Genomic DNA, 14112 nt, shown 5'->3' on the forward strand with positions numbered 1-14112 from the left:
ATTGCAGTGAACTGTCTTGCTGAACTTAGACTCCTAATAATGTGCAACTGGGGTTGAACCATGTGGTTGACTGGTCACCTACTATGATGCATCTTTTTGAACCCAATGTGCATTTTAACTTTGATTTCCGATCACCTGCACCCTACAAAAATATAATATTAATACAGCACTTCTATCATTATGTGTTAGCAATAATACTAATTTAAGTGATGTGTAGATCGCACTTTTGTGCTCTCATCAATGGACAGACTGCCCCTCGCGCATCTTTGCTTTGAAGAGCCTCTTGGACACTTCAAAACGAGCTGTGCGACTCTGCTCACCATACAACTCTTGCAGGTGTGCCAGTATGTCCCTAGTAGTCTTCATATTTTCATGCTGGCATTGTAGTTCATTGGACATGGATGCCATGATATAGTACTTGACTCTGATGTCATCATCCGTCCACTTTTGATGCGTCACACGCTGATCATCAGTAGGACGTGCTGGTAGTCTAGGGATATCTGAATCGAGCATGTAGCCTATTTTCTCACAGTTCAAAACAATTTTGAGGTTTCTAAGCCAGTCCTTGTAATTGGTTCCGGTCAGTCGGTTGGTCTCAAGAATACGGGTCAAAAGATTTGAAGCTGACATTATGATCTGCAGAGAGTAAAGATTCTAGTTAGACTTTTGTACTTGATCCTTAATCTGTTCTAAGGTCTTTTAGAACAAATGTACCTCCTACTATTTTCTCGAATTCCTCACACTCCCCTGGTAGGAAAACGGAAATCCTACGCGACTAGGATTTCTAGTAGGTACTGCGGTCCCACCAATTTACATGCCACCTCACCTAACAGTTATTGGTGACACATAAACAGATGAGTGTATAACTCTTGTACAATGCTTCTCAAGCATGTTGCAGTGCTTCTTGGTCTCTAAGCCATGAAGACCTCACCTAACAGTTATTGGTCCCATTTCTTAGTTAAGTCAGACCCACCGTATAACCGTAGGAATAAAGTCGTCATTGGGTCCTCACTGTTAGATGTATACCCTAGAAGCCAATCTGGCTGACACATTGTTAATTCTAGGGACATAATTTTGTACTTGACTATTTATTATTAAATAATAAAAGGCATCGTTTCATTCATATTATTTATGTGTCTATGAATCGTCCAAGAAATTAATAAGATGATGATGCATATTCTCAAGAGTTGAGAATTTGAGCCATGTATCATTGGTGATTAATTTCTAAATGCTCCTGATCAATGGATCATCACGAGGACGGTGATCGATCCGATCAGTGCACAGATCACTTTCCTTCTGGATGGACGAGACTTGAGTCCACAGTGTAGGGACACTGAAGTGATAGTGCAGGTACTTGTTACAGAACAAGGGTACTGAGCGTGACCAAGACAAGAAGTCACTTGGATGTCTATCCACTCGTCAGTGACTTGCTTGATGTTGCAGTAGTATGACTGGTCCTTTGACCTGCGGTGCTTCAGCTACTCACAGTGAGGTTATTGTAGTTTGACTACACGTATACATGGTCTCTAGTCATATGGGTCCTTGTAGTGTAGATTGGCTGCATTAAGTTCACTGTAGGAGTAGGGTATGCACTTACATGGAATCTATCGACCTTGATAGAAGAGGAGTGATCCTATGTGATTTGTTAGACTGAGTTCTAAGATCTTGGCCAGGGCAGTAATAGAAAGTGGAGAAAGAGTTTTCCACTATCGAACTCGAGTCAAATAAATCTTGACATATGACAGACGAAGGGGTTTGACGAGTTATCCATGACCTCCATCCTGTAGGGATCCACGATAGTAGGACTGTATCACACGATAACTGCACCTAGAGGTTCATCATTCTATTCTACTGGGTAGCCACTACATGCTGCTAGGTGTCACTGGTGGATGGTGGGACTCACAGGGATTATCTCGATGATCGATAAACCCTAATGAGTAGAGTTGGAATCGTTCCAATCCATTGAAAGGAGTTTTCAATGATATTATGATAGAGATCATAATATATCTCACTACCAGTCAGAGTAGAACCTATGGGGTCACACACACTAGAGGCATTGACCGATCCGATGGTTGAATCGTGATTAGGAATCACAAGTAATCAATTCGATTGATAATAAGCTGAAGAAGGAACAAAGAGAATTAATTAATTGGACTTAAAACAAGAGTCCTACTTGGAGTAGGATTCCTAGAGTCCTAATTGGATTAGGACTAGGAATCCTACTTGGACTGAGATTCCTACTTGGACTGGGATTCCTACTTAGACTGGGAATCCTATTAGGAGTAGGACTAGGATTCCTACTTGGAGTAGGATTCCTACAATCCTAATTAGATTAGGAGTTTTGAATTAAATTTGGATTCCTACTTGGAGTAGGATTCCTAGAGTCCTAATCGGATTAGGACTTCAAATTCAAATTAGAGTCCTAATTGGATTAGGACTAGAATTAAACAAGTCCTAATTGGATTAGGATTTCTTAAGTCCTAATTAATTATTAATCTAATGAATCAACATGACTCCTAATTGGATTAGGATTGAAGAGTTCAATTGAGTCATGGTTCATTCAAGTTCTAATTGGATTAGGACTAGCATAGATTGAACCCAATTGATTCATGATTTGGACTAAACCAAATAGGAGCCCTAGATGCCTTTATAAGGCTTTGAAAGGAGGTGCCCTAATGATAAGTGAAGCCCTCCTCCTCTCCATCACGTGGCCACCCTCCTCTCCTCTCTTTTCAGCCGCCAACAACAAAGGGAAGAAAAGGATCTTGGTGGCCTCCTTCTTCCTCCACCGTTTGGTTCCAACGCAAGGAAGAAAAAGAAGGCTGCAGGGCTTCGTTCCTCTTCCTCTCTTCATCCTTCTTCTTCCTCCTCCCAAGCACAATCAAGGATTGATTGAAAGGGAGGATATCAGCCATCAAAGTTATCTCTGCAAGGGAGCTAGCACCCCGGGGAGATAGAAAGCTTGGATCGGTTTTCTGCTTCGTGTGGATACCCGTAGAGGCCGGACACTTGAACGGCTTCAAGCGAACCTTCATCCTAAACCACGAACTTCAGTTTGCGGTGATCATCTACCCGCACAAGGTGAAGATCTGATCTTCTAATGTTTTAAAAAGTTTTTAATCCTTATCTATCTACGAACGGTTTTTGAACAACGTTCATGCGATGAACGGTTGATCCCGCGCATGCCTCTTCCGCTGCATCTGAATTTTAATTAAATATCAGCGGCATGATCGGGGTTTTCTAACAGTGGTATCAGAGCCTAGGCTTCGTAGATTAAGGTAAGGATTAATTATTAATAGGCTTATTAGAACTGAAAATTGAAAGATTATGCATGCTGAAAATTTTCTGCATGCAGATTTTTTTCTAGGATGCTGATTTTTGCATGCTGATTTTTATATGATAAGATGATGATTCTAATTGCATTGTTAATGAGATTACAAAGTTTAGAATCATGATTAGCATGATCAGCAACCTATGTCATGAGATAATCAGTTAGTTTTGAGATCTGAAAATTATAATTGCTGCATGTGGTGATGATCATAGGATTCAAACCCTTTTGGTATTAAATGTAAAGGCCTGCGATGTGATCTGCAATGTCATGTAATTTTTCAGATGCTTGCATGCATCTTATTTGATGTTTTGAGAGGCCTGCGTGCCTCCTAAAAGAAGATGTAATTTATTATTATTTTTATTTTACATCTGGTTGTATTTCTGTGATGTGATGTACGTCAACGGTCAAGTTGAAGACAAGGCATGAGATGAACAGGGGTCTAAGCGGTTGATGGCGATTGAATCAAGAGTTGGTCAAGGATCGAATCAAGGAGGCTTGGAACCAATTCAAGAGTTGAAGACCGGTTGATCGATTGACGTGCATGTGCTTGTAATACGACCTAACTAGAATCCATAATCATCACCTATTTAAAGTTTAGCTTTAATTATTGCTGCGATTATAACTGCCTGCAATGTGCCGTTTGCATGTGATGTGAATAGGAGTCGGGTAGATAGGTTTACATGTGATGTAGCAAACCCAATTGAGACCTAAATTAAAACCTCCTCAATCAAGTCAAGAGTGAACCAACATGAGCGAGTCATATTAGATTAATTGATCTAATTGGTGTCTAGGAAAGCATGAAAGGTGGTTACTTAATTAGGACCTTACTCTTTGAGTAAGGGGAGCCTCCCACCTGCTTACCTGGCCAATTGTTCGATTACCTCTTATGAAGAGCTCAAGTTGCAAACACTAAGACCTGATTAACCAATATTAAGTCAATAGGTCTTCCACTGTAGTAGAGCTGCTAAGGCCTTTCTGATGTTGATTTGTCTCGGCTGGATACAGTGGTCAAGTTGCATCGGGGGGCTGGACCTCTCTATAGACATGAGATGTTGTAGGGTAAAGATGGGGTTGGGCACCAATAACTATTAGGTGAGGACCCAATGACGACTTTATTCCTACGGTTATACGGTGGGTCTGACTTAACTAAGAAATGAGACCAATAACTGTTAGGTGAGGTTTTCATGGCTTAGAGACCAAGTTACACTGCAACATGCTTGAGAAGCATTGTACAAGAGTTGTACATTCATCAATCTATGTGTCACCAATAACTGTTAGGTGAGGTGGCATGTAAATCGGTGGGACCGCAGTACCCACTAGAAACCCTAGTCGTGTGGGATTTCCGTTTTCCTACCAGGGGAGTGTGAGGAATTCGAGAAAATAGTGGGAGTTACATTTGTTCTAAAAGACCTTAGAACAGATTAGGATCAAGTACAAAATTCTAACTAGAATCTTTACTCTCTGAGGATTATAAAGTCAGCTTCTAGACTCTTAACTCATATCCTATAGAACAACCGTTTGACCAAACCCAATTATAAAGACTGGCTCCGCAAATTTCAAAATAGTTTTGAATTATGAGAAATTCGGGTATATGCTAGACCATGGAATCCCCGTGTTACCAATCCGTCTGATCACTGATCAGTGTAAGATGCTTGTTAAAGTGGACGAACAATGACAATAAAGTTAGGTGCTGCACAATGGCATCCATGTCCAATGCATTACAATGCCAGCATGAGAACATGAAGACTGCCAGGGACATTAAATCACCTGCAAGAGTTGTATGGTGATCAGAGTTACGCAGCTCGGTTTGAAGTGTCCAAGAGGCTCTTCAAAGCCAAGATGCATGATGGGCAGTATGTCCATGATCATGGTTTGACCATGATAAAGGACTTAAAGAAGCTTGAGAAGCTCGGCATGACCATGCACAAGGAACTGCAAATGGATTTGATCCCGTAATCCCTTCTAGCTTCATATGAACAATTTATAGTAAATTACCATATGAACAAGATTGTATGCACCAAAACAGAATTGTTAAAAAAATTGGTAACTACCTTAGGGACGCTGAAGAGTTCAAGGGGCATCGTTCTCACTGTTGAGTTGATTTCTACTTCCAAGAGAGAGTCTATTTGGAAGAAGAAAAAGCCTGCGAAGAAACAGAAGACCGAGAAAATGCCAAATGAGGAAGTTCCAAGAAAAGGCCAATTGCAAGGAAAAATGTTTCCATTGCATCATGGACGGCCATTGGAAGAGGAACTGTCCTACATACATGGGAAAGCATAAAGAACATAAAGGGTGACAGACCTTCAGAAGGTTTGTCAGATATGCTCAGGATACTTAGGGACTGTTACCTAGTGCTAGCAGAAATTTGATTTCTGTATTTTATTTAGCACAGAAAGATTTTTATTTATTTAAAAATTAAATTGATTCAAAATAGTTTTATGATTGACAGTCTCTATCACATACATATGGATGTATCTGTGAACATATCTGAGCAAACAGTGAATACCATAGGATCTAATAGATCCAAAAATGAGATAAATCTAAAGTATTTATGGCACCTCAGGCTTGGCCATATAGGAGAAGACAGAATAAATAAATTGGAGAAACATGAGCTTTTGGGCTCATTGACTTTCGAGTCATATTTGATTTGTGAATTCTGCCTTCAAGGAAAGATGGCCAAATTATCCTTTATAGGACACAGGGAGGTCCACTGAAATACTTACCCTAGTACACACTGATGTGTGTGGCCCATTCGATGTGCAGGCTAGGGGTTGTAATTTTTTACTTCATTTTACCGATGATTACTCACGGTATGAATATGTGTATGAGACACAAATATGAAACTTTTGAAAGGTTCAAAAAGCTTAGATATGAAGTAGAAAAATAAGCACAAAAACTCATTAAGGTTCTTCGATCAGATCGAGAAAGTGAATACCTTAATGGAGAGTTCTGTGATTATCTCAAGGAGAATGGTATAGTTTCATAATGGACTCCTCCTGGTACACCTCAGCTCAATGGAGTGTCAGAGAGGAGGAATCGGACTCTATTGATATAGTCCGGTCCATGATGAGCATCACTAATTTACCCTTGTTTCTTTAGATAGATGCCCTATTTTCAGCTATTTACTTGTTGAATAGAGTTTTCTCTAAAGTCCATTCCTACCGCACCATATGAGATATGACATGGTAAGAAACCAAGATTTGGGAATGTCCAGCCCACGTCAAGAGACTACAGGCAGACAAGTTAGAGGCTAGGACCATAAGTGCTCGTTTTATAGGATATCCTAAAGAGTCATTAGGATACAATTTTTACGTCTCAGAGGATCACAATGTGTTTGTGAGCCGTCATGCCATCTTCTTGGAAAAACCAGTTTATCCTTGATAGAGGCAGTGGGAGGAAAATTGAGCTTGAAGAGAAAGTCTCTGAAAAGCAACGAGTCATGGATCCTATCGAACCCATTAATACAGAGCCAGTACACGATGTCCCTCAACCACCTCGCAGATCAAGTAGGGTCTCCCATCCTCCCGATAGATACTTAGGTATACTAGAAGAGGATACCGAGAAAATGTTCCTAGTGGGAGATAGGGATCACACGCAGGATCCCAAAACCTATGACGAGGCGATATCTGATATCGATTCCGAGAAATGGTTGGAAGCTATGAAGTCAGAGTTAGACTCCATGCATTCCAACCAAGTCTGGACCTTAGTAGATCCACCAGAAGGTATTGTACCTATTGGATGCAAATGGATCTACAAAAGGAAGATAGGTTCGGATGGAGAGGTAGAGACCTATAAGGCAAAGCTTGTGGCGAAAGGGTATAGTCAGCGCGAGGGCATTGACTATCAGGAGACCTTTTCACCTGTAGCCATGCTGAAATCCATTCGAATATTGCTTGCCATTGCAGCATTTTAGAAATTAATAAGATGAGACAGATGGATGTGAAAACAGCTTTCCTGAATGGATATCTTGATGAAGACATCTATATGAAACAGCTTTTGGGTTTCACTTCCAGTGATGGAGATCACAAGGTCTGCAAGCTGCAAAAGTCCATCTATGGACTAAAGCAAGCATCTCGAAGTTGGCACACTCGTTTCGATGACGCAATCAAAACGTTTGATTTCATCAAAAACGAAGAGGAACCATATGTTTACAAAAGGGTTAGTGGGACCGTTGTCGTATATCTCGTACTGTATGTGGACGACATCCTCCTGATAGGGAATGATATTCCCATGCTAACCTCAGTCAAGGTCAGGTTGTCAAAAAGGTTCTCCATGAAAGACCTTAGGGAAGCATCTTATATTTTGGGAATAAAGGTCTATAGAGTTAGATCTAAAAGGATGCTTGGCCTATCACAAAAGATGTACATAGAGGAAGTGCTGAAAAGGTTCAGCATGGAAAACTCTAAAAGGGATCTTTTACCCCTGAGGCATGGAATAAATCTCTCCAAGAAGATGTGCCCCAACACATCTGAAGAGATTCAACGCATGAGCAAGATCCCCTATGCATCAGCAATAGGGAGCCTCATGTATGCCATGCTGTGTACATGACTTGATATAGTACATGCTGTGAATGTCACGAGCATATGTCAATCAAATCCAGGCAAAAAGCACTGGATAGTTGTGAAGAACAGTCTTAAGTACTTGAGAAGAACTAAGGACATGTTCTTGGTCCTTGGGAGAAGATCAGAGTTGAAGGTAGAAGGATGCACATATATTGATGATAGAAAGTCTACATCAGAATATGTGCAATGGTGGTTCAGTAAATTGGAAGAGTTCCAAACAACCGATCATTATAGATCTACCTTAGAAGATGAATGTTAAGCCGTATCTAAGGGTGCAGTAAAAACCTTCTGGTTAAAAGTTCATTGCAGAGTTAGGTGTAATGTCATTAGATGCCATAACACTTTACTGCGATAACATTGGCACCATAGCACTAGCTATGGAGCTAAGGTCTCATCAGAAGTCCAAGCACATAGAGCGGCGCTTCCACCTCATACGCGACTATGTTGAGAAGAAATATGTAGAGGTACAGAGAGTAGACTCCGCGGATAACGTGGCAGACCCGTTCACTAAGCAGCTAAGTCAGCAAAAGACTGAAGCCCACCTTAAGAAGATGGGGCTTAGATATATGACTGATTGGCTTTAGTGCAAGTGGGAGATTGTTAGATGTATGCCCTAGAAGCCAATCTGGCTGACATATTGTTAATTCTAGGGACATAATTTTGTACTTGACTATTTATTATTAAATAATAAAAGGCATCGTTTCATTCATATTATTTATGTGTCTATGAATCGTCCAAGAAATTAATAAGATGATGATGCATATTCTCAAGAGTTGAGAATTTGAGCCATGTATCATTGGTGATTAATTTTTAAATGCTCCTGATCAATGGATCATCACGAGGACGGTGATCGATCCGATCAGTGCACAGATCACTTTCCTTCTGGATGGACGAGACTTGAGTCCACAGTGTAGGGACACTGAAGTGATAGTGCAGGTGCTTGTTACAGAACAAGGGTACTGAGCGTGACCAAGACAAGAAGTCACTTGGATGTCTATCCACTCGTCAGTGACTTGCTTGATGTTGCAGTAGTATGACTGGTCCTTTGACCTGCGGTGCTTCAGCTACTCACAGTGAGGTTATTGTAGTTTGACTACACGTATACATGGTCTCTAGTCATATGGGTCCTTGTAGTGTAGATTGGCTGCATTAAGTTCACTGTAGGAGTAGGGTATGCACTTACATGGAATCTATCGACCTTGATAGAAGAGGAGTGATCCTATGTGATTTGTTAGACTGAGTTCTAAGACCTTGGCCAGGGCAGTAATAGAAAGTGGAGAAAGAGTTTTCCACTATCGAACTCGAGTCAAATAAATCTTGACATATGACAGACGAAGGGGTTTGACGAGTTATCCATGACCTCCGTCCTGTAGGAATCCACGATAGTAGGACTGTATCACACGATAACTGCACCTAGAGGTTCATCATTCTATTCTACTGGGTAGCCACTACATGCTGCTAGGTGTCACTGGTGGATAGTGGGACTCACAGGGATTATCTCGATGATCGATAAACCCTAATGAGTAGAGTTGGAATCGTTCCAATCCATTGAAAGGAGTTTTCAATGATATTGTGATAGAGATCATAATATATCTCACTACCAGTCAGAGTAGAACCTATGGGGTCACACACACTAGAGGCATTGACCGATCCGATGGTTGAATCGTGATTAGGAATCACAAGTAATCAATTCGATTGATAATAAGCTGAAGAAGGAACAAAGAGAATTAATTAATTGGACTTAAAACAAGAGTCCTACTTGGAGTAGGATTCCTAGAGTCCTAATTGGATTAGGACTAGGAATCCTACTTGGACTGAGATTCCTGCTTGGACTGGGATTCCTACTTGGACTGGGAATCCTATTTGGAGTAGGACTAGGATTCCTACTTGGAGTAGGATTCCTACAATCCTAATTAGATTAGGAGTTTTGAATTAAATTTGGATTCCTACTTGGAGTAGGATTCCTAGAGTCCTAATCGGATTAGGACTTCAAATTCAAATTAGAGTCCTAATTGGATTAGGACTAGAATTAAACAAGTCCTAATTGGATTAGGATTTCTTAAGTCCTAATTAATTATTAATCTAATGAATCAACATGACTCCTAATTGGATTAGGATTGAAGAGTTCAATTGAGTCATGGTTCATTCAAGTTCTAATTGGATTAGGACTAGCATAGATTGAACCCAATTGATTCATGATTTGGACTAAACCAAATAGGAGCCCTAGATGCCTTTATAAGGCTTTGAAAGGAGGTGCCCTAATGATAAGTGAAGCCCTCCTCCTCTCCATCACGTGGCCACCTTCCTCTCCTCTCTTTTCAGCCGCCAACAACAAAGGGAAGAAAAGGATCTTGGTGGCCTCCTTCTTCCTCCACCGTTTGGTTCCAACGCAAGGAAGAAAAAGAAGGCTGCAGGGCTTCGTTCCTCTTCCTCTCTTCATCCTTCTTCTTCCTCCTCCCAAGCACAATCAAGGATTGATTGAAAGGGAGGATATCAGCCATCAAAGTTATCTCTGCAAGGGAGCTAGCACCCCGGGGAGATAGAAAGCTTGGATCGGTTTTCTGCTTCGTGTGGATACCCGTAGAGGCCGGACACTTGAACGGCTTCAAGCGAACCTTCATCCTAAACCACGAACTTCAGTTTGCGGTGATCATCTACCCGCACAAGGTGAAGATCTGATCTTCTAATGTTTTAAAAAGTTTTTAATCCTTATCTATCTACGAACAGTTTTTGAACAACGTTCATGCGATGAACGGTTGATCCCGCGCATGCCTCTTCCGCTGCATCTGAATTTTAATTAAATATCAGCGGCATGATCGGGGTTTTCTAACACTCACCTAACAGTTATTGGTGCCCAACCCCACCTTTACCTTACAACATCTCATGTCTATAGAGAGGTCCAGCCCTCCGATGCAACTTGACCACTGTATCCAGCCGAGACAAATCAACATCAGAAAGACCTTAGCAGCTCTACTACAGTAGAAGACCTATTGACTTAATATTGGTTAATCAGGTCTTAGTGTTTGCAACTTGAGCTCTTCATAAGAGGTAATCGAACAATTGGCCAGGTAAGCAGGTGGGAGGCTCCCCTTACTCAAAGAGTAAGGTCCTAATTAAGTAACCACCTTTCATGCTTTCCTAGACACCAATTAGATCAATTAATCTAATATGACTTGCTCATGTCGGTTCACTCTCGACTTGATTGAGGAGGTTTTAATTTAGGTCCCAATTGGGTTTGCTACATCACATGTAAACCTATCTACCCGACTCTCATTCACATCACATGCAAACGGCACATTGCAGGCAGTTATAATCGCAGCAATAATTAAAGCTAAACTTTAAATAGGTGATGATCATGGATTCTAGTTAGGTCATATTACAAGCACATGCAAGTCAATCGATCAACTGGTCTTCAACTCTTGAATTGGTTCCAAGCCTCCTTGATTCGATCCTTGACCAACTCTTGATCCAATCGCCATCAACCGCTTAGACCCCTGCTCATCTCATGCATCATCTTCGACTTGATCGTTGACGTACATCACATCACAGAAATACAACCAGATATAAAATAAAAATAAAAATAAATTACATCTCCCTTTTAGGAGGCACGCAGGCCTCTCAAAACATTAAATAAGATGCATGCAAGCATCTGAAAAATTACATGACATTACAGATCACATCGCAGGTCATTACATTTGATACCAAAAGGATTTGAATCCTATGATCATCACCACATGCAGCAATTATAATTTTCAGATCTGAAATCTAATTGATTATCTCATGACATAGGTTGCTGATCATACTAATCATGATTCTAAACTTTGTAATCCCATTAACAATACAATTAGAATCATCTTTTTATCACATAAAAATCAGCATGCAAAAATTAGCACCCTAGGAAAAATCTGCATGCAGAAATTTTCAGCACGCATAATCCTTCAATTTTCAGATCTAAGATGCCTTTAGATTATTAATTCTTATCTTAATCTACGAAACCTAGGCTCTGATACCACTGTTGGGAACCCGCCCATGCCGCAGAAAATTTAAAAAAATTCAGATGGCAGCGGAATCGGCATAAGTGGGATCAATGTTCATCGCATGAACGTGTTTCAAGAAACCGTTCGTAGATAGATAAGAATTAAAACTTTTAGAACCTTTAGGAAGATCAGATCTTCACCTTGTGCGGGTAGATAATCACCGCAAACTGATGATCGTGGTTTTGGATGAAGGTTCGCTTGAAGCCGTTCAAGTGCCCGGCCTCTACGGGTATCCACACGAAGCAGGAACCGATCCAAGCTCTCTATCTCCCCGGGGTGCTAGATCCCTTGCAGAGATAACTTTTGATGGCTGATGTCCTCCCTTTTAATCAACCCTTGATTGTGCTTGGGAGGAGGAAGAAGAAGGATGAAGAGATGAAGAGGATCAAAGCCCTTGGCAGCCTTCTTCTCTTCTCATGCGTTGAAGCCAAGGAAGAAGCCCAAGAGGAGGGAGACGCCTCCTCTTCTTTTCTCTTGCTATTGGTGGCTGAAAACAAGAGGGGAGAAGGGTGGCCACGAGTTGGAGAGGAGGAGGGCTTCCACACATCATTAGGGCACCTCCTTTCAAAGCCTTTTAAAGGTATCTAGGGCTCCTATTTGGTTTAGTCCAAATCATGAATCAATTGAGTTTAATCTATGCTAGTCCTAATCCAATTAGAACTTGAATGAACCATGACTCAATTGAACTCTTCAATCCTAATCTAATTAGGAGTCATCTTGATTCATTGGATTAATAATTAATTGGGACTTAAGAAATCCTAATCCAATTAGGACTTGTTTAATTCTAGTCCTAATCCAATTAAGACTCTAATTTGAATTCGAAGTCCTAATCCGATTAGGACTCTAGGAATCCTACTCCAAGTAGGAATTCAAATTTAATTCAAAACTCCTAATCTAATTAGGATTATAGGAATCCTACTCCATGTAGGAATCCTAGTCCTACTCCAAATAGGATTCCCAGTCTAAGTAGGAATCCCAGTCCAAGTAGAATTTCTAGTCCTAATCCAATTAGGACTCTACGAATCCTACTCCAAGTAGGACTCTTGTTTTAAGTCCAATTAATCAATTCCCTTTGTTCCTTCTTCAACTTATTATCAATCGAATTAATTACTTGTGATTCCTAATCACGATTCAACCATCGGATCGGTCAATGCCTCTAGTGTGTGTGACCCCATAGGTTCTACTCTGACTGGTAGTGAGATATATTGTGATCTCTATCACAATATCATTGAAAACTCCTTTCAATGGATTGAAACGATTCCAACACTACTCATTAGGGTTTATCGATCATCAAGATAATTCCTCTGAGTCCCGCCATCCACCAGTGACACCTAGCAGCATGTAGTGGCTACCCAGTAGAATAGAATGATGAACCTCTAGGTGCAGTTATCATGTGATACAGTCCTTCTATCGTGGATCCCTACAAGACGGAGGTCATGGATAACTCGTCAAACCCCTTCGTCTGTCATATGTCAAGATTTATTTGACTTAAGTTCGAGAGTGAAAAACTCTTTCTCCACTATGCATACTGCTCCGGCCGAGGTCTTACGAACTCAGTCTTATAAATCACATAGGATCTCTCCTTATCTATCAAGGTCGATAGATTCCTTCTAGATGCATACCCTACTCCTACAGTGAACTTACTGCAGCCAATCTACACTGCATGGACCCATATGGCTAGAGACCATGTATTTGTGCAGTCAAACTACAATAACCTCACTGTGAGTAGCCGAAGAATCGCAGGTTAAAGGACCAGTCACACTACTGCAACATCAAGCAAGTCACTGACGAGTGGATAGACATCCAAGTGACTTCTTGTGTTGGTCACGCTCAGTACCCTTGTTCTCTAACAAGCACCTGCACTATCACTTCAGTGTCCCTACACTGTGGACTCGAGTCTCGTCCATCCATAAGGAAAGTGATGTATGCACTGATCTCATCGGATCGATCACCGTCCTCGTGATGATCCACCGATCAGGAGCATTCAGAAATTAACCACCAATGATACATGGCTCAAATTCTTAACTCTTAAGAATATGTATCATCATCTTATTAATTCCTTGGACGATTCATAGACACATAAACAATATGAATGAAAATGATGCCTTTTATTTATTCAATAATAAATAGTCAAGTACAAAATTATGTCCCTAGAATTAATAATGTGTCAGCCAAAATTGGC

The sequence above is a fragment of the Phoenix dactylifera genome, chromosome 4 (assembly GCF_051530095.1).
Source record: "Phoenix dactylifera cultivar Ajwa chromosome 4, Ajwa_hap1_PhDact_Kaust_v1.1, whole genome shotgun sequence".
Lineage (NCBI taxonomy): Eukaryota > Viridiplantae > Streptophyta > Magnoliopsida > Arecales > Arecaceae > Phoenix > Phoenix dactylifera.